This window comes from Trichosurus vulpecula, chromosome 3 (genome assembly GCF_011100635.1).
Source record: "Trichosurus vulpecula isolate mTriVul1 chromosome 3, mTriVul1.pri, whole genome shotgun sequence".
Classification (NCBI taxonomy): domain Eukaryota; kingdom Metazoa; phylum Chordata; class Mammalia; order Diprotodontia; family Phalangeridae; genus Trichosurus; species Trichosurus vulpecula.
Window position 1 is genome coordinate 153,474,687 of NC_050575.1, and position 22,864 is coordinate 153,497,550.

A 22,864-nucleotide genomic window follows, 5' to 3' on the forward strand; every position below is an offset into this window, starting at 1 on the left:
AAGTTTCTTCATCTACAAAATATGGATAGGAATATTTGTTCTGTGTGCCTTACAAGGCAATTATGAGGAAAATACTCTGTAAACTATAAAGTACAATGTAAATGTGAGTGAGTCTTAATAGTGATTCACTCTTAATTTTAATGAAGTATAGTCACCAGGAATTGTTAGGTGTAGTGGAAAAAGACTGACCTGGGAGACCTAAAGTCTTACCCAGCCTTACCATGCTGTTACCAAACTTTGCTATTTTACTGATCCACCTAGTTCCATTCATCAGTCAAAAATCTCTCCCTCCATGCCTACCTCACTGTGCTGTTAGTGAGGCTGGAAGAGATAAATGAAAGTGGATGACCTTCAGAAGAGAAAAGGGGTTCAGTGAATGCAAGAAAAGAGAAAAGATCCAATTGCTGAGGAAGAAAGGGAACTTAGAACTCAGAATGTACCAACTGAAAAGATCTTTGTGGCACAGTGAAAAGCATGCTAGAGGGGATTTGGGTTCAAAACTCATCTTTGTCCCTTACTACCTGTGGGATTTGGGACCAGTCACTTTACTTTCAAGGTTTTAGTTTCCTTATACGTAAAATAAATAAATAAGAACAAGAATGTAGGGCTAGATAACTTCTGAACTCCTTTCTAGCTTTAAACTTATGATCTTGTAAACAAAGAATTCAGCTCCTATATTAGGAAGGCAGAATTTATGATTTCAAAGAGAATCTCATATGTGCCTAAAAGGTCCGGAACCGCAGGATATAAGGAATTCTCTAGGCAGAAGGCAGGAGAACTAAAGCATGTATTTACACTCCACAATAACAAGCCCACAAACCAGCATCCCCATTTTGATATTTTCATCAAAAGCTTCCAGGCCCAATAAGTCCGCCTTACAAGAGTAACCAGAAGGCCACAGAGAAGCGAGATGGTATAAGGCAAAATCGTATACATGCTTCCCCTCTACGGTAAGAAGATTACCCACTAGCCTCTAGTCAGCTCTGCTACCGGCAGCTCAGCTTCGGCTGTAGGTGTCTCTGGCTCCAACCGGAAAAGGAAAGGAGGATCTTCAAGCTGTCCTCTCCCCTCTTATAGAGTTTTTGACATCATCAAGCGCCGCCTGAACGACCAGGGCCGATTGGTTCTTGACTTGGCACCTCCCCCAGTGTAGACCACATTAACACACCTCCCCTCAGCCAGCACCACGACTAATCACACAGGAAGCTCTGGTCCTGCCCCGGAAGAGCAAGCCCCAGCATCCAGGGAAGCTCAACGAGGCGAGCTGAGTCATTCAAAGAAAACAAAGTCCATTCTGGCTACAGCTCCCTGGTTTTACAGAGGAGGAAACTGAGGCCCAGAGATGATTATCATGAAAAATTTCCCCCTTCTTTCTTTTTGATGAAGAATTGTAATGTAAAAATGTTACTCCTCTGGGCTTTGTTTTTTTTTTTCCTGAATGATCTCATCAGCCATAGCAATGTTTTTTGGAGGTACATCCAAAGAAGGCATGGGAACTGAACTCCCAGCTGTTTGCAAATGGTAAAGTAGGTACAAGGGATTCAAGGTTACTCCATGCTATTCCTATTCCTGCAAACAGAATATCCTATAAACAGAAACAATAATGCAGGTGTGTTTCGGTCCAACAGACATTTGACTACCTAATTGTGAAGAACCCTGTACTGGGTGCTGTCATCCATCCCACTCCAGGAGCCATCTAGCCAAACCACTAGAAAGGAAAGAAATACAAACCTACAAAATTGGTCCATGATTATTCTTTTGGAAAGAGTCTACTGTGGGCTCTTTTATGTTTTTAATTTAATTTTTTTCAATTAAAAAATTTCCACATTGGTCACGTACACAAAATATAATTCTCAATCTGCACCAAGAGTTAGGACTCCCCCTAAATAAAGGCTGACTTATATAAATTTATATGCAAATCACTTACCACTCAGCAGAGAGATCAGTGGAAGTAGAGCAAGGTGGGGCAATGGATAGAGCATGAGTCTTGGGGTAAGAAACATCTGAACTTGAATTTCAAATTTGAAATTCGAATTTTGCCTCAGACATTTATTAGCTGTGTGAAAGTAACCTCACTGGGTCTCCATGTTTTTCAACTGTAAAATGGGCATAATAATAGTGTCTATCTCACAGAGTAGTTCTGAAGATCAAATAGTTAACATGTGAAAAGTGCCTTTTGGATTTTTAGAGCACTATATAAACTAGCTGTTGTTGTTGTTAATGTTTGCCTTTTCACTTGCACTCACCTCACAAATCCATAGTCATCCTCTCTACTCTATCTCCTGACCGAGCACACACACACACACACACACACACACACTCACAGGCACACATGCACATGCACATACACACACATATGTGTGGCTTCCCAAGTCCTCAGTCTACTCAGTACTAATAACTCAGTACTCCACTCCACTTCAACTATACACCAAAATCATACACTTGCTCTTGCCATCACCAACGATGGTCTCATTTCCATGTTTATGAACTCTAAAATTCTTTTATCTGATCATAATATTTTATCATTCTATCTTTCCCTATGCTTTATAGACCCCTAATAACCCCTTTGTCTTCACTGCAAACTCCAATCCTCCCACCCCCCAATTCTTTCTCAGATCATTCCCCTTGCATTAACTATACTTTCTTCCCTTCTCTGTCTCTTTAGGGAACCAGTTCAACTTTACTCTATACTCTACCCTTGAATCATATATACCCTTGCCTAATCATTAATTATGCCTGCCAAACCCCAACCTTGAATTATTCCCAGTCTGTGTTTCCTTCACTTCTATTCATATGCTACCAAACAAAATTGGGGGGAAAAATCAAGAAGGTCTTCTTACTGAGTCTACTAGAAATATGTTTCCTAATCTCAGCTGTGCCTTCATTACAGCAAAGCAATCCTCTTATGCTTCTCTAATTAACTCTCTATCCTACTCACCTCAGTGGCCATTTCAAACTTTTCTATTGTTCCTTAATTCTCTCTTGCATCCCTTGCCTCAACCCTCTCAGCTGAGGACCTCAGCTCATATTTAACAAAAAAAAAAAACAAAAAAGAAAGGAAATTGAAACCATTTACTGCAAGATTCCTCTTTCCCCCTCCTCCTTATTTTGCTCACTCAATCATCTTGTCTACTCATCTTTTACCTATTGCACATGAAGAGGATGCCCTTCTCCTTGCCAAAGCAAACCCCTTGACATGCATCTTTGATCCCCTTCCCTCCAGTCTTCAGCAGATTGCTCTATTATGCCCACTCTCTTTTATCTTCAATCTGTCCCTATCTACTAGCTGCTTCCAAGGTGTCTACAAATATATCCATGTCTCCCCCATCCTTAAAAAAGTCTTGCTTGATTGGCCAATTCTGTCAGTTATTGTCTTATTTCTTTTTCCCCCTTATTGGGTATACCAGAGAAAACTGTACCTGTACTTTGCCTCTCACTTACTTCTAAACCCTCTGATGTATTCTAATCTCTTCATTCAAATGAAACTGTTCTCTCCAAAGTTACCAATAATCTTTGCTAAATTTAATGAGATTTTCTCAATCTTGATAATTTTTTTACTTCTCTGAAGTGTTTCACACTGTTGGTTACAGCCCTTTCATAGATCCTTTCTCCTTTCAGTTTTTGTGATACTGTTTTCATAGTCCTTTAATCTGTCTGACCACTCTTCAGTCTCCATTTCTGGATCTTCAGTGTCCTTAGTTTAGGTCTTGGCTCACTTCTCTTCTCCCCTATACTGTTTCATTTAGTGATTTCATTTGCTTCCATAGGTTCAATTATTATTTCTAAGCAGATGATTCCAAGATCAAAATAGCTAACCTTTTTTTCTCTCCAAGTTCAAGTCTCACATCACTTCCTATATTTTAGACATGTCGGATTAGAAGTCCATATCTCAAACTCAATATGTCCAAAATAGAACTCAGTGTCTTTTTTCCCAAACCTTTTCTTTTTCTCAAATTTCCTGTCTCTATTGAAGCAACATACTTTTAGTTAGTCACTCCTCTTTAAAACCTTACTGTTATCTGTGGCTCCTCACTCTCACTCACTCCACATATCCAATCTTACGTCCATTTCTATCTTCACAATACCACCCATATTTGTCCCCTATTCTCCAACCACACAGCTGCCCACTGGTACAGGCTTTCATTACCTCACATTTGGACTAATACAAATGCCTTCTGGCCAGTCTGCCTGCCTCAAATCTCTCCCCATTCCAATCCATCTCCCACTCAACTGCCAAAGTGATCTTCTCAAAACATTGCTGAACATTTCAATAAACTCCCATGGCTTTCTATTATCTCCAAGCTCAAATATAAAGACCTCTTTTTCATATTTGGTGCTCTTTATAACTTGGTCTTTTCTTGTCTTTCCAACAGAATGTGATCCTGCCGCACTAGCCTAATTGCTGTCCCACAAACATGATACACTATCTCCTGACTCATATTTTCATGGGCTGTGCCTTATGTCTGAAAAGCTCTCCTTTCTCACCTCCCACTCCTGACTACCTACAAGAGTCAGCTCAAATCTCACCTTCTTCAGGAGACCTTTCCCAGGCTCTCCATTGAAAATACCTTCCCTTTGAGATTTACCTTCCATTTATTCTGTATATATCTTAAAAGTGCATCATTTGTTTATATGTCATCTCCATCATTGGAATGTGAGCTGCTTGAGGGCAGAGATCATGATTTTTTGTTTATTTGTTTTAATTTATTTTCAATTCACAAAACAAAAAAAGCAGTTCTATAACACAGTGCAATAAAAAAGATGATTACACATGAATTTGCAAATCTAGTTGCTATGCCCTCCAGAGATCATGTTTTGACCTTTCTTTGTATCCCAAGAACTTAGCACAGTGCTTGGCACAGTAGCTACATAGTAGTTTACTGACTGACTAATTCTCATTTGATTCTCAAAATAACCCTGTGAGTTAAAGAATACAACTATTATGATCCCCCTTTTCATAAAACCATAAACTTTTAAAGCTGGAAGATACCTCTGAGATCTTCTACTCCAACATTTACATTTTACATTTGAGGAAACTGAGATCCAGAGAAGTGAATATACTTCCCAAGGTCACATAGCTTGGACTCCAATCCATGTTTTCTAACTCTGTATACAGTAGTATTCCAACTATTCAGTGCTACAGGAGCCTGTACTTTGGAAAATCAATTTAGAAATGACAAAGTAGCTTAGAAAGAAAAAAATTAAGAAGCAACTATCCTAAGGGTTGTTGTGAGAATCAAATAAGACAACATCTATAAACCATTTTGCAAGCTTTAAAATGTGATAGTAATGCTAACTATTATTATTAATATTATTATTAGATTTGATTTTTATTTAAAATAAGTTTTTACCAATATTTCAGGAATATCTTCAGGAATATTTCAGGCAAGTCAATTAAATGTAAAAAAGAAAGAAGTGGAATCTTCTGACCAAAACAAAACAAAAGGATTCTTGTATCCTCTGAGTAAACTGCTCCCCTCCCCCACACATTATATAAGATTATAAAACCAGAATAGACTACAAATTTCATTTAGTCCACTTGCTTCATCTTACAAATGAGGAGAATGAGTACCAAAGGTTTAAGGAACTCGCCCAAAGGCACATGAATAAAAGTGACAAAGCCAGAATTTGAACCCAGGTCCTCTGACTACTATTTTGTCTTTTTCTTCCCCAAGTATTCACTTATTAGCTCAAGTCTGTTGACCCAAAGAGGCTTTATCATATTTCCCTTGCTGAAATCATCTCTTCTGCTCCATCTCAAGTAGGGAGTCACTATTTTCCTGGTATTTTGAAAAGCAAAATTTTGCTATCCATGAAAAAATCCAAGGCTGGGACTCGGCTCATTACATATAAGACAAATCCATTACCAGCTGCAGTGGGAATGGCCCTCAGCAAAGCTGTGAAATAAGTGAAATTCCTCTTTCCTCCTCCCAGCTTTGATGTAAATTGCCATCCTCCTCCTTTAGGTGCCCAGGACCTCCTTCCTCTCTTTTGCCTCCCTCTGTTCTCTGTAACAGGATTTAATATCAGGCATTTATAGCTCAATGTGAATGAGTTTCAGTCAAAGCTTGGCCTCTCCCAGGGGCATATTTATCTTTAAAGCCTTCTTTCTCTCTCTTCTCTGATAGAGCAATTTATCAAATGAGGAAGCAGGTCAGGAGGCTTTTAGGTGGAGGGGATCCTTCCTCAGATGCCTGAAATCATAAGCCACAAGGCCAGCTCTGCTTCTGGATGCAACCTCCTCCACTCTGGACAGTGGCATTCTTTTACTTCTCACCTTTCAGAATGGAAGAGGTCACTGCTAAAAGGGCACACCTCACATTGCCCTTGGGACTTTTAATGGTTTGGTTCATACCAAATCATTCACCTTTGAGACTACTGAAGAATATGTGAGTCTGATCTAGGAAAAGGGTCAAATTGTCCTCCAAAACAGAAGTCAGTCTCTCCCTTTGAAACTTAGGAGTTTTTTATTGACAACTACCTAAATTCCATGCCTTCCAGGAACCCAGGAATATCTGGAAGGGAAGAAGACTGGGGAGGAAGTAGATAGAGGAAGGATGGAAAATATAAATGCTCCAGTATTGTGGAAAGGGCACCCCCAGATTTGGAGTCTGAGGACCCAGACTGGGAAAGCCAGCTCTGCTGAGTACTTCCTGTAGCCAGGCACTAAAACTCTCTGAACCTCAGTTTCCCATTCTGTAAAATGAGGAGGTTGAACTAGGTAATTTTAGTGGTTCCTTCTAACTCTAAATCCTCTGGCCCTTTGTCTCTCTGGGCTTTAACTTCCTCATCTGTAAAATGGAAATAATGATTCACATACACCATGGCATACAGGGCTATTGCAAGCTGGGAGGCCCTTTATAAGAATGAACTATGGAAATGATGGTGATTGTTGTCTTTGTTCTTTAGTAGTCTGTTTGAGGCCACTGATGAAACCAGAAAATTTTGGTGTTTTCTTCATAAAGCACCTTTCTACCCCCTCCAAACTAGAACCTGGATCCTTTCTGGAGATTCTCTAAGCTGGTACTGGTCACTTATTCCACCAGAATTCCCCGTGAATGAGTTCCTTAGAAAAACATATTTGACCTGGAGACCCAGCCAGCAGGGCTAAGCCATAAATATGTTATATACATTTAATTTGGGGGAGAGGGCTAGGCAGAGAGACAGACAGACAGAGTCAGAGATGGAGACAGAGATAGGCAGAGGGAGAAGGGAAAGAGAAAAAGAGGGAGGGAGAGACAGAGAGACAGAAACAGAGAGAGAGAGAAGCTTGGCATAGTGGATGGTGCTGGATTAGAATTTGGAGGACCTGGGTTCAAATCTTAAATTTGCTACTTAATATTTATATGACATTGGGCAAGTCATTTAACCTCCTTATACCTCAATTTCCATATGTATAAAATGAGGGTGGGGTTAGAGCAAAGTCTCAAGTCCCTTCTAGCTCTGAGAATGATTCCATAGTTTGGGGACATGCTACCTCACACAAAGGGGAATTGGAGGAAAATGTTTGATACACCATTTCCTCTTAGAAAATTTCAAAGACAATAATACATAGATAGCCCTGGATGTGTTTTTCCTGTATTTTTTCTAATGTGGCATCAACCACGATAACCAAAACCTGCTTTTTCTTACTGTCCTGTCACTATAATCCAGAAGAAAACACTCATTTGGATGTCCTCTCAATATCTCTCCCTAATCTACCATCTGTTGCACTATCACTTCCTAGGGACTTCCTGATAATTTGGTTTTCTCTCTCTCACTTTTTGAGAGGTTATGCCAATAGAATGTACAAAGATCCCAGGAGCTTACGTAGGAGGGAAAGTAAAGCTAGGCTGATGTCTTAAAAGGACACAAGCCTAGGAATCTGGAAATACGGGTTGTAGTGGGAATTCCTCCACTAACTAGCAGTATAACCTCAGACAACACACTTCAACTTTACAACTCAGATTGTTCCTCTTTCCTCTGGAGAGGATACTTGCCCTCAGCCCTGTACCTTATTGTGACATAGTGTGGAAGAGATAATGGATTTAGTTTCCATCCCAGCCTCTGCTAATCATGGACTTTGGATAAATCACTTCCTTTCTCTTGGGCTCAGTTTCTTCATTGGCAAAATGAGAAGATTAAACCAAGACCGTCCAGCTCTAAATTCTAGAAACCTATATTACTTGAATTAACTAAAATCATATAGTAGATGACAATACATTTTAAGAAGTTAAGAATTCACTATGTAAAATGTAAGGTGAGAGACAGCTTGGCATAGTGGGTAGAGAGCCAACCTTGGAGTGAAGATCAGGGTTCAAGTCTCACCTCTGACACATTAGTTGTAAGACCTGAGGCCAGTCACTTAATGTCTTAGTATCCCCAGGCAACTCTTTAAGCAGGTAATTTTCATAACAATTGTTGCACTATAGCTAGGTGGTAAGTAAATAGAGTTTGAGTCTTAGAATCAAGACCTGAGTTCAGATCAGGTCTCAGATCCTTACTAGCTGTGTGACCCTGGGCAAATCACTCATCACTGTTTACCTCACTTTCCTTACCAGTAAAATGATCTGGAGAAGGAAATGGCAAAGCACTTCAGTCAGTACTTTTGCCAAGAAAACTGAAATGGAGTCACAAAGACTCAGACATGACTGAAACAACACAATAACAACAAAATGGGTAGAAAGAGTTGACTGAAAACTCAATAACAACAAAATGGGTAGAAAGAGTTTCCCTACTGGGATTTTCCAACACCAATAAAATGGCAGATCCAGAGGACACCCTCTTCAAAACAAAGTAAGGTAAGTAAATCATCCTATATAAACATCCTAGGCCAGCTAACCAGGAAATGGATTCTGGAAGAATACTGGAGAATATTTCAAGTTAACAACTGACTCTCATAAACATCGCAAGCTAACTTCTTTGTCCCCAACAAACACTCTGTGTTCTATCTTCACTCAGGATTCCTTTACATAGTGGTTTGCTTGGTGGTATACGTTGTCATCTGCAAAGGACCCACTCCTACTTGGGACATTTTCAACTCAGGGCAGCAGCCTCATCAATCTGCCACCACCACTGGGCCATCATAGCTCCATTAAGTAGGTGTCAAGGAGTGACAGTTTAGTTGATTTCTGAGGTCCAATTAAAGCATAAAATTGTCCCCATTGTAATGATGGCTCCTTTTAACAATAGCCTAGTAACCCAGCTTCTTCCTGAAGCCTATTAAGGAATCTCTTCTCAGAAGGATGACATACCATGTCCTGAGTAGGTCAGAAAGTTGTCCCAAAGTCCAAGAGAACTGAAGCCGTTCTTGGCATTTGACCCAATTTTTAATACTAAAGAGCTAGGCAACGGAAAAAGTGGATGGAGTAATAACATTAGAAGGAACTATAGCCCATGTGAGCTCCTGTTGAATAAACTGCCAATCAATAGCACTTTTATTAGGAGGTACAATCAATGTCCAGCAGGCAGACCCAGCCAATTAAGCTTATCGACTCATTGAAGAGTAGCAGGAAGCAGTTTTTTCCTCTTACTTGTTTTCCTTTCTACAAGTGAGGCACAAGTTCCCAGTTTTTATCACTGGATTCCCACCAAGTCAGCTCAGGAGTTTCTGTGGAAAGGAAGCTCTGATAGAAAGCAGGTCTGAGCTATCTGGGTCTCCTTTCACCCTGGGTCAGGGCAAGCCGCCTGCCCAGACAGGGCAGGCTCACTCCCAAGACCACTTTTTATCCTGGACCAGATGAAGCAAGGAGAAAAATAAATAAGAAAAAAATGCACTTGGAAATGAAGGGAGCCAAAAAACAGAGATTCCCATAGGAAGGGTGACCCAAGAGCTGTCCTGGGAGACCTTTGGAAATAGAGCCAACTGGTCTCCTGATTCCTATTTTAGTGCTCTGAGCTCTTATAGACACTGCACCCATTTAGAAGAGCTCCCACTGGGTCACTTAAGTGCTTCTCCAGAGATCTGGGGAAAGCTACATTGACTGAGGGGGCTCTGAAATATCCATTTCACCATGCAAAAGCAGGCTCCCTTAGTGGGTTGGAGCATTTAACTGAGACTAATTGTACACTGGAAAATAGTGTATTTATCAGTTGAATCTGTCTTTACTCCTGCTCTCTCCTTCCAAAGAGATAAATTACTAGAGCAGATAAGACTCCGATTCACAGTGAGATCAAATAAACTGCAGTAGTCCACAAGATAGAAACTATTTGTGAAATACAGGTCCCTCCTGGTATTAGCTATCAGGCTCATGCTTCTGTCTCTGCCAAGTTTGTAATGACTCCACCATGTTGTTTCTTTTTACTTCGTGCATTAGATGGGTGGAAGAGAATTTGCTTTTAAAGTATCTTTTGCAGTTTTCTCTTCAAGTAAATCAGGCAGAAATCTCTGCAGCGGTCTTGTGGTCTGTCATGGTGATACATAGTAAATAGGACTAGCTGATGATAGGGTATACCATATATATTATAGCCAGTTCTAACATGAACGGAAAGTAGCCAGAATGCATAAAGTCTGCCATAGTGGTGAAAGCACAGAAATGGGAATCAGAAGACCCGGCTTCTGGGATCAACTCAGCCATGAAGTCATTGGGTGACCTGGTCGAGTTACTATTTCCCCTCTGGGCCTCAGTTTCTCCATGTGAAAAATGAGGGATTGATTTAAGATGTCTCCTAGTTCTCTCATTCAGTGGTCCAAGGAAAGCACATAGGTGAATAAGATGTTCAGAGACAAAATGTTCAGTTTGGGGCCACCCTTGAGTGGCTTAGCCTCATAACACAATATAAAGCCATAGCATACCTCTATAGCATCAGTAAGTAACCACACAGACTCAACCTGTATTTACTTGTGGTATTTCTGCTTTCTAGAATTTAGGTGAAGAAGGGAAGGGGAAGGAAAGATGACGATGGTAGCTAAGTAAAAACCACGGACTCACAGACATTATAGCTGTAGGAAAACCTAAACTCTTCCTAGGGTGGAATAGAGCAAAGGCAGAGGGTAGGGGATGACCTTCCTATTAATATACAGTATGGCCAGTGTTCCATGTTGGCTAATTTTAAATGTCTCAAGATTACAGAGTCATCACTTCCTTTTCAAGAATGTGCCCTGATCCAATAGCCTCTGCTCTTAGTCAGTCTTGCTTGATATCAATCTAAATTTTCTTTTTCTTTATGTCATCAATTACTTCTAATTCTATCTCCTCCATGTGTGTAAATAATTGGCTTTTTCCTTGCCTATTTATGCTAGTCACAGATTTCTAAATGGTTATCAAGTCTCCCCCACCCATTCACTTAGTCAAACTACAAACATATATATTTAGCTCTTTTAATCTTTCATAAGGTTCTAATTTTACATTTTCCAAGGTATTTTGAATTTGGCAGAATAGCTTTTGCCTGAAAGAAGTAGGGCTTAATTATCAAAAGCTGAAGCACAGTGAGCAATCAATCACTGGGTGACACATTCATGCCTTTGCTCATTTGAAAAAACATTTTTTTTTCATAGCTCTTGGAAAAGCTGTCATTACCCAACTCCCTCCACCACCACCACCCCCTCAACCAAAAAAAGATCTGACATACACACCACACCACACAACCCCACATCCTATCAAAATATCACAACTTGGGGAAGAGATGAGTGAAAAATGTTCATTTGTTTTTTTGGAAACTAGACCCAACCCTTTCTGCCACATAAGAGTTTGTCATGTAAAATGCCTTCTACTGTAAACAATCTTTCTGACAAGGTTTGCATTATAATTAAGGCTGAATGGTCACAAAGCTGTCATTTTCCAGCTGTTTTCCTTAAGAACTAAGGGGCTTTTTTAACAGCCACATAAATGCTCTCCCTGGTCCACATCAGTGGAACAGTGACATCCTGTGGTCAAGTCTAGTCACCGAAGTGTGAGTTGATGGCTGTGGCCCCAGTCCATGGCTGATCTACAGATGTTTGCTTATTTATAGGTAGATAATTACAACTACCTTGAGATTGTTTTGCATGTTAAACTCCAACAAAACTCACATAAAAGGACACAGATTTTTTCATAGGCAAGTTTAAGGGTTAGTTTATCTCTTCCACCTCTTCAGCAGCCTTGCCTAAGGCCTTGCTTACATATGTGTGTGTGTGTGTGTGTGTGTGTGTGTGTGTGTGTGTGTAGAGAGACAGAGACATGTATGTGTGTATATATACACACATACACACACATACACATATGTGTATATACCATGCGAGTCCATTTGGGGGTATCCATATATCCCCATATTTAGAACTGTGTGGATAAAGAAATCTGAATGATATTTTTCATGTCATTTGTAGTTAAGTCAATTATTTTAATGAAACTAAAATTTTCTTTTATTTAAGACATTGTTAAGCTTGAAGACTATTAATTTTTCTATTAATAAGACCAACACAATTTTTTCTCACAGATTGTGGATGGATGGAGCACCACTTAATTGAACATCACTATTATTATTACTAGTAAAATAATTATGTCAATGTGTTGTTAATTATAATAACTTTGTTATTGATATTAATAATAGCTAGCATTTACATAGTGCTTTAAGGTGTACAAAGCACTTCATATATGTTATCTCATGTGATCTTCACAATAACTCTGAGGTAAATGCTATCACTAGCTCCATTTTACTTATGGGAAACTGAATTGGAAAGAGATAAAGCGACTTGCCCAGCATCACATAGATAGCATGTATCTGAGAAAGGATTTGAACTCAGTTCTTCCTGACTATAAATGTAGCACTCTAGGATTTGGATTCAAATCCCTGCTCTGCCACTTGTTACCTGAGTGATCTTGGGCAAGTTGCTTATTTTTTGTAGACCTGGTTTCCTCAAGTATAAATTAAGGGAGTTGAACTAAATGACCTCTAAAGTCCTTCCAGCTCCATGTCTATGATTCTTTGGAGTCTGATAGCTTACTACTTTAGCTAAATTAAATACAATAATGAGCCATATTTTGCACTCATATTACCCTTTACACACACACACACACACACACACACAACCATCACCACCACTACACCGATACTGATTTGGCCAGACAATCACAAAAAAAGTAATAATTCATCCTTATCACTCCTATTTTTTGTTTGCTTCTTAAAAAGGATAGAATTTCTTGAGCATAACTAATGTGATTGCCTGTTCTAAAGTTCATTGTTATGCAATGTCTCCATCTCCAGGAAATGGTTGTTTCTGAGAAGGGATACAAGAGTGCCAGTGGCAAACTTGATCTCAATATATGTGCCCATCCACCTGTATAGAACAGTACATTCCAATCAGATTCACCTCAGTGTAGTATGATGTCCAAGGGAGCTACCCCAGCTCTGGGGTATGTAGAGAATATTTACATTTTGTGCAAATCCAATCCATGTGCGCCCCAATAGGAGTATACAGATTTATACTCTCTACCTCTACCATACACTCCCTCTTGTACACAAATGGCTTTTGTACACAAATGGACTAAAAGAAGCACAATTCGTTCATTCATTCATACATTTTGACTCTCTGAAACACCCTAATCACTCAGTTCCTCAACCTACTCACTTCCCATGACTTACTTCTTCCTCCACCTCACTCACACATAAAGATGGTCATATCTTTGATCTTGCTATCAGGCACAAATATACTGCCACCATGTTTGAGAATTCTAAAAATGCCTTACTTGATCACAATCTATTGGCTTTCCACCTCTCCCTTTGTCTTCCCTTAATTAAACCTTGCTCTTCATCTGCACCATGACCCCCAATCCCTTCACCCCTCAGTTCCTTCTAGGCCATGCCTCCTCCTCTAGTTACTCTCCTCTTTTCCCTATCTTGACACTTTGGTGAGCCAGTTCAACTCTAGACCACCTTCTTTTGACTCCCTAGCCTCCTATATAGTGTTGCCAGTTGTGTCCTGTTAAGCCTCAGTCTTCGATTACTCCCACCAATTACTTTGGCTCCTATACATATGCTGCTGAATGAAGTTGGAGAAAATCATGCAAGCATTTTGACTGGATCCAGTACAAATTTACGTTATTCAACCTCACCAGAGCTCTCACTTCTGCTGGGCAATCCTTGTCCACTTCCTTATAAGCTCACTATCCCATTTGCCATAGCAACTCTTCCAGACCATTTCATCCCTCCTCGAACCTCCCTTAGTGAGGAGCTATACTTTAAGAAAATCACTTTGGTGGCTGAAAGGAAGATGATTTAGAGTGGTAGGGACTTGAGGCAGGAAGACCTACCAGCAGGCTATTGCAATTGTCCAGGTGTGAAATAATGAGGACATGGACCAAAGCGGTGGCGGTATCACAGGAAAGGAGATGTATTCAAGAGATGCTGAAAAAGTGAAATTGACAAACCTTGGTGACACATTGGATATTGGCAGGGTGTGTGTGTGAGGAGTCAAGGATGAGACCTAGATTGCAAACTTAGGAGGCTAGGAGAATAGTATTACCCTTTTAAAAAAGGAAATTATGGGGGCGGGGAGAAGATTTAGGGGAAGGATAATGAGTTCAGTTTGGGACAAGCTGAATTTAAGATATCTACTGGACATCCAGTTTGAGATATCTAAAATGTAGTTGGAGATGTAATATTGGAGGTCAGCAGGAAAGTTAGGATAAGATAGGTGAATTTGAAAATCATTAGCCTAGAAAGATCACCAAGTAAAATAGTATAGAGGGAGAAGAGAAGAGATCTCAGGACAGAATCCTGTAGGACACCTATAGTTAGAAGGCATGACCTGGATGAGAATTCAGCAAAGGAGACTAAGAAGAAATGGTCTGGTAAGTGGTCTGAGAAGTAGTGATAGGTAAGAGGAGAACCAGGGGAGAGTAGTATTACAATGCCCCATACATGGTAGTTGCTTAATAAATATTTATCTACTGGTTGAATGACAATTCCACTGAATTCCACAGGTATTTATTCAACAAGTATCCTATTACTCAGATGCTTTCTCTTCACCCCTGTTTCACAGGAAGAAGAAGTCTTACTACTAACCAAGGATACCCCCTCTTCTAGTACAAGTAACTCCATTCTATCTCATCTCCTCCAATAGACTGCCCCATCCTTTAAACACCCCACCTCTATCACTTATCTTTATTCTCTCCCTGTCTACTAGCTCTTTCCCTACTGACTACAAACATGTCTGTGTCTCCTCCATACACAAAACCTTCATTTGATCCTGCAATACCTGATAATTATCATCCTATGTCTCTTTTGGCTTTTATGGCTAAATTCCTTAAAAAAGGCAGTGTTCAAGAGATGCTTCCACTTTTTCTCCTTGACCCCATACAATTTGTCTTCCGATCTAATAATTCCACCAAAATTCCTTGCTCCAAAGTTACCAGTGATTTCCTAATTACCAGATCCAATGGCCTTTTCTCAATCCTCATTCTCCTTGACCTCTCTGTAGTCTTTGATATCATTGACCACCCTCTTCTACTTGATTCTCTCTCTCTTTAGGTTTTTGTAATACTAAGTGCTTACTTTATACCAGGCAGTGTACCAGAGAGTTGACCCTGGAGTCAGGAAGACCTGGGTTCAAGTCTTAACTATCTCTCTCTCTCTCTCTCTCTCTCTCTCTCTCTCTCTCTCTTCTCTCCTTCTCTCTCTCTCTCTCTCTCTCTCTCTCTCTCTCTCTCTCTCTCTCCTTCTCTCTCTCTCTCCCCTTCTCTCTCTCTCTCTCTCTCTCTCTCTCTCTCTCTCTCTCTCTCTCTCTCTCTCCTTCTCTCTCTCTCTCCTTCTCTCTCTCTCTCTCTCACACACACACACACACACACACACACACACACATGCACGCACACATACACACACTGAAAATACACCATTTATGTTACTTGATTCTAAAGATCATTTCTCAAGAAGCAGTTTAGGGCAGTTGAAGGAGCATTAAGTTTTAAGACAAGGGATCTGAGATCAAATTCTGTTCTTGCCATTTACTGTATGATCTTGAACAAATCACTTAATTTCTTTGGGCCTCAGTTTCCACATGTATAAAACGAGGGGTTTGCTCTATGCAGTCTCTGAGGCTCAAAATCCCTTCTCGATCCAAGTCTATAATATGAAGTAAGAATTTTAATGTGAAATACAGCCCCTAGCTGTCTTGTTCTCCGAACCAGATGAGTATGTAAATGCAGGAATCAGCCTAGTCTTGTCACGAAGTAAGCTGGTGGTTAGCATACTCTGGTGAGTTAAATTTAAGGGACTTAGAAATAATGATCACACATAACATAGAAAATGACTGAGTATGATTCCTTACATAACAAAAGCAAGTTTTAAATATGCCTTAGAAGATGGACTAATCAGATAAAACTGAAGGTGCTTGTTGTTTTGATAGTGATGGATGGAAACCTAATATTTTATCTGAAGCCTTGATTTATGTGGAATAGCTTTGCTACCTACTAAAAAAGATCTTGTTTTAGCAAATGGGTACAGATCCAGTCCATTAGCTTAGGACAACTGAGAAACTCAAGGGTTTGGTGAAATCATGCAATAAAATATCATTATGCTGGGTAGCATGACAAGACAGACAGAAGGTTTGAGTTGAAAGTCAGAAGACGTGTTTGAAATGAAGTAAAATGCACAATAGCTATGCTCAGGTCCATCTGGCTTACATTTGCTGTAGGTCGTCAGAGGACCTTCGTGTCTGTGATGTAAATGAATAGCAGAGGCCCCGACAATTTAACTGTCATCAGTATAAATGCCTTAACTGGCACAGTGAAGCTGAGCCCTGGACCTCTCTCTAAATCTCTATAAGCTCCTGGTCTGAATTATAAAGTGGGGCTGTATTACCTGAAGATGAAAGCAGTCAGGTCAGTTCATTTAAAACCCGAATCTCCCTGCTGCTAAGCAATGATGAGCACTGAGAGGGGTTCCTTAATGTATGGATCAGATGATGGAAGACAAGAAGATAGCAACACCCTGCACCCCCTCAGTCACTTGAAATTGAGAGTCTCTATAGATGACAAATTGAATTTCATTTCATGTTTAATAGGGCTTTCTGGGCTCAGCCAGATTTGACTCCCTCTCTCTTGGGCAGTCAGTGTTGGAGCAAAGCCATGCGATCATCCCCAGGGCTGGAGAGTTATCCAACCCACAAATGCCATCATGTATCCTGGGGAAATTAGAGTCCAGTTTGAAGCCTTGCATCCCAAGACTGGTTGCAATTATGTTTAATAGGTTCTCTCCATATCTTTCCTGTGTTTCTCTGGGCTTCTTATCTTCCTTTATAAGTGCAAGGATTTTTTTTTCCTTTTGGGAAGGGACTTCCCTGCAACATGGAGGACTCAAAATTTCTTCCCCAGCCCAGGACTGAGACTGACTGTTGCTATCTTGAAGTCTGGCTTTCCTTTGAAATCCAGTCTGTGGGCTGGAGTTCAGTTTGCTACCCAATACAATTTGCTCACAGGAAATGGGACGGGCCCAGAATGACCTTCCATTAGCAGCCCCTTGGCTTCCTTGTGCCTAGGCTCCCGTTAACACATTGTCACCCTAACCCAAAGACTTTGTGGACCCAAGATGGAATTGCTTTTCCTCACCTAGGCAAACGATGTTGTCTTTCACCATTGGATCCAAATGAATTAATAGATTCCAACTGGCATCTTCAAATTTATATTTCTTCCTATGCTGAGTTTCCTACCACTGCAAGTAATCCTTAAAATTCGTCATGAAGCTTTCAAAACAATTTATGCAAACAAACATCAAGTGGAGCTATTTGTATTGGCAACACATTTCACTTAACAACCTACAACAAGGAACAGATGGGCCGAGCTCTGGAGTCAGCTACAAAGAAAACAGTAGGAGCAAGTCCGTCAGAAGCACTCTTTCTTCCTCTTCCCCCTCTCTCCTCCCTCCCAATTTCATGAAGATTACAGACTCGTTCTTGTTTATTTCTTTGATTTGTTGTTATTTTATGGACTCCCGAAGCTTTCCTGGCATTTCATGGAACAAGTCCATCTGCCAACTGTGTTTGGTTTTCAGAAGCCCTGGTTTAGGAGTTGAACTATCTGTCCTCTCCTGATCCAGCATTCTGTAAAATAGCACAGGAGAAAGCAAAAACAGCATACAGATGTTGGATCAGGGATTGACAAAATTTCTGGACAAGCATTTGAAGTTATATTTCCCTCTGTTCTTTTTTTTTCCTTTCTTTTCGATCTATTTCATTTCCCCCTAATAAAATATTCTTATAGTTGTCTCTAATATAATTCATCCAAGAATCAAAGAATGTCAGAGGTGGAAAACATCTTAGAGATAGAGTACAACCAACTCATCTGCCAATAAGAAGAAGAGACAATAAATGGCTTTCAAGTTCCTTCATAATCTGGCCCTAACCTGAGTGTTTTATCTTATCTCACATTACTCCCTCCCCTCTAATAATTCTTCATTCTAGACAAACTGGCCTTACCTATCTCCTTGTTCTCAAACCGCCATCTCCAGTTTTTTATGCCTGTGCTCATGTTATCTCCTCTGCCTGGAATGAACTTGCTTGCTTTCTTTTGGTTTATGTATGTACTTCCCTTTCTTCAAGACCCTGCTCAAGTATTTTCTTCTCTACTAAGCCATTCGTGATCTCACTACTCCTCAGTAACCCCTTAGGTGAAGGTGATCTTTCCTTCCTCAAATATCTCTTAGCCCTTTGCCTGGACTTGTCCTTAGTACTTTTTACTTTTCCTTTTATCTTGTTACAGTTAACATCCCCAGTTAGAGTTGTCCTCCCCAGTTAGAACATAAGCTCTTGACAGCAGAGATAATATTTTATCTCTCTTTGTATTCTGCACTCTGAGCATAAGGCCTTACACACAACATATGCTTTTTTGCTTACATTCTGAGCTCTGAGTTGTCTTCCTCCCTCTCTCTCCCCAACCCTGCATTAGAGAAGACCAACATTTGATATGGATATATATGTGGAACCATACACTACTTAGCTCTGTATGTCAGTCTTTCTCTGGAGATGGATAGTGTCTTCCTTCATAAATCCTTCATGATTCATTTGAAAGTTCATATTATTTAGTCATTCACAGTTCACTCTTCATATAATATTGCTGTTACTGTATACCATGTTCTCTTGGTTCTACTCATTTCACTCTACTTCATTTCATGCAAGTCTTTCCATGTTTTTCTTAAATCAACATGCTTGTTTTTTCTTACAGCACAGTAGTATTCAATTACAGAGCATGTGTTTAATAAATATTTGCTTAATTAAACTTAGTGTTTTTACTGAGTATCTGAGTACTGGAGTAATTAGTACGGGTCCACTCGGCCATCACTAGGTTCTCTGAGGGATCCATGAAGATATAAGACAACATCCCTAACTTTCAATAAAGTTGGGAAGAAAAGAAAAACGCATGAAAATTTAACAGATTCAATATACTATGTGATTAGGCAGACTATACAATAAATGCTGTGTCTCTGAAGCTTCTTTCAGTGAAAGAGGTAACTGAGAGCTAGAGTGGAATAAGCATGATAACTACTGATGTTATAATAATAACACCTGAAAAAGTCCTTTCTAATTCAGTATCTCCCATGATATTCAAATATCCCCATTTGGCAGATAACAAAAACAAAACTCAGGGATGTTAAGGTTCTAGCCCATGGTAACACAAGCAATCAACTGAACAACTAGGGGTAAATGCTGGCAAATGTTAGCATTTGGTTCTCTCTCTCTCTCTCTCTCTCTCTCTCTCTCTCTCTCTGTATATACATATATACATATGCACATTTATTTGTATACATAAACACAACTCACTTTTAAGTTTAACTTGCATCATTAGTATTTTCCCATCACTTTCTTCATTCTAGACCAGTGGTATCAAACTCAAATAAAAATACAAAATTAAACCATGTGTAAGGATCCCTATGTGCCACATATGGGTTTAGAAAATCACATATTAACATTATCTTTGTTCTATTGCATTTTATGTATTTTGTTAAATATTACCAATTGCCTTTTAATATGATCCAGCTGCACTCCAGAGTGTTGCAGGCTATAATGTGGCAGCTGGTAGCCATCTTTGTTTTAGCCAATCATCAAAACAATAATTCAAGCCCTGATTTGTAGTTTGTCTATTTGCAAGATGTAACTGCTCACACTGAAAATTTAATAATTGGCTCTCCTGAGACCACTGTAGCACACTCTTGCGACCAACAAACAGGCATTTATTAAGCTATTACAATGTGCCAGTAACTGTGCTATCATATAGTTTTTGACATTTTACTATAAATGAAACAAGAAGGTTGCAGCTAAATGGAAAGATGGTTCATAACTTCTCCTTGGAAAGGCAAATAAAGGAATTGGCAGAGTTGTTTGATCATATATTCAAGGGCAATAAGAAACATCATTTCAAAGGAGACTTGATCATCTAGTCAAGCAGTACTCATGATGAGCATAAGCAAAAAGACCACCATGAAGATAATTGGAGGTTAGGCACCAACATCTGTTGCAGAGGGTGAGGAGGTAGAGAAATTCTCTTGTAAAATCTATCCAAATTAAATCAGTGTATGTTTTAGTACTCAGTGATTTCATACCGAAGGTAGGCATAGGGGAAGACAATAATGAAAAGTGTCTTGGAAAATGTGGCTTAGGATGAAGAAACAAAAGGGAACAAAGATTTGTAGACTACTAACTGGACAAAGTAAAATAATTAATTAAATATATTGGCTTGTCCAGTAAACCTTTTACATTTTAAAAACTTCTTTTTATATGTGATATATCCTGTTTCTGCTGAAGTCATTTGTCTATATGGTTTGTCACAGAGTTCACAAGATTTTGACACATTCTTTAATTCATCATAAAACTACTTTTAATCATATTCAATATTAATCACAACTTTGGTGAACTTTGGGAAGGTTTTTTTGCAAGTTGGATACTTTTTTCCAAGTCTAACCTTGATCTTGATTATAGACCACAGATTTTCAATGGGGTTTAAATCATGTGCCTCTTGCCCATTGAAGCATATTAATTTATATCCATTGGATAGATTTCTTAACCTTTCATAGCACTTGGTATGATTCAAAGCTTTGTTGTCCTGCCCATGACAATATATTCTTTTTTCATAGCAATGCTTAGCTGCTACTTTTTTTTGTCGGACCTCTCAGTTTTTTTCTGGTTTCAAGATGAGATGACTATATTGCATTGTAGAGGAATCAGCCCCTCCACCTTCCAAGTCCCTCTGAAAGTCTTTTTTTGTTTTCTGAGAATTAGCTAGGCTAATCCACAGGAAGAGTTTGTCAGTGGTAGGTGTTTTTTTTTAATTTATTTTGTTTTGTTTTTGATGACACTTTCCATTTCTTTCATTGCAGGCTTTATGATCTTTGAAACCTTTAGCTGGCCCACACTAACAAGTGTTATAATATCTCTAACAGTCATTATAATGTACTATTTAAGAGCTATGACTTTTGAACATAATCGAATAATGTTAATTCTTAAAAATCATGGAATTAAAAATATACAGAAGATAACAATAAAGTACATGTGTTTGGCGCACAAGCTAGTATTCAACAGAAAACTAACTAAACATGGTGAAGCTAGCTCAATCCATTTTCGTTGGCCAATATCTGACATTCTGGGTTAGTCTTGTGTCAGTAGAAGCACACATACTTTTGTCCCAAAATAAAACATATGGAAATTATTGCTTGTCCCAAATAATTCATACACCACTGTATGCAAAAGTTTCACATCAATATATCATAAAAACATGTATTCAATAAGAGAGTCTGGAAGTGCTGGATATAGTAACAAAACATTTCAAAAAATATTTAATTGGCTATATATTAACATAAATGAAAAGACTGGTTATGGATGTTGCAGTCATTTCTGAATCAGCTGGATGTTTACATTCACATCATTGCCTTATCAGAGCAAAGATAAAAGTCAATGCCAAATTTAAAGATAGGATAAAGATGAGAAGATATGGTGTATGATTAAAATAGCTCTAGAATGACTTTTAAAATAAGCTAATGATTTTATAAAAATGGAAAATTGATAAAGGAACAGATATTTACATGGGCTAACACCATTTCATATGGAAGTTTAACTTACATAAAGCATTTCATAATGAAGAAGTCAAAAGAGCCTAAAAACCCACCCCGGTTAACAAGTGGAAAGACCTGACATAGAGCAACATTGATAGAATTTATATTCTTTGCAAAATTTTATTAAGAGGATGGTGGAAGCTTATGGGAAAGAAGTAACAAAAGAATGAGATGCAGTAGAGGAAAAAATGAGTTTGCAGAAACCTTGGTGTGAGATACAATTAACTCAGACTATTTCAAGACCACCTAAAGATGAAACTAACCAGAAGGGGGGCGGGGTAAAAACTAGATGACAAATAGTGCTGATATGTCAATATTTTGAAATTATTTTATTTATCAAAAGTGGTAAAGACACCAAATTTGGATTCTGACATCACGATTCATTTTGAATGGTTTGAGGAAGTAGAATTGGCTGCAAGAAAAATAAGATTAAATCAGCCATTGGACCAGATCAAGTTTTTACAGATGAGGTCTATGTTTGTGTGGGGGGTGGGAAGGGCAGGAGGATAATACTATTTTGAGAGTATTGAGGGACAGAATTTTCAAAATATCTTAAAGTGGGTAAGATGCTGAATGAATAAAAAAATAAAAGATAGCATTATAAACATTGGAGAAGAAATCAATAACTATAGACTCATAAGTTTTACTAAACCTTACAAAATCCTTACAAGAATCATCTACGCATATGAGAAAGAACTTGGTACATTTTCAAAAATATTCTATAGCTGACTATATTTTTATAGTTGCACAATATACTGAAAAAAATGCAGTGGATGCAATGTCTTGCCATATGTATTTATTGTTAACTATAAAAAAGAATTTCCAATGTATCCAAGTATAATCTTAAGTGTTTTTCTCCAATAAAGTGACT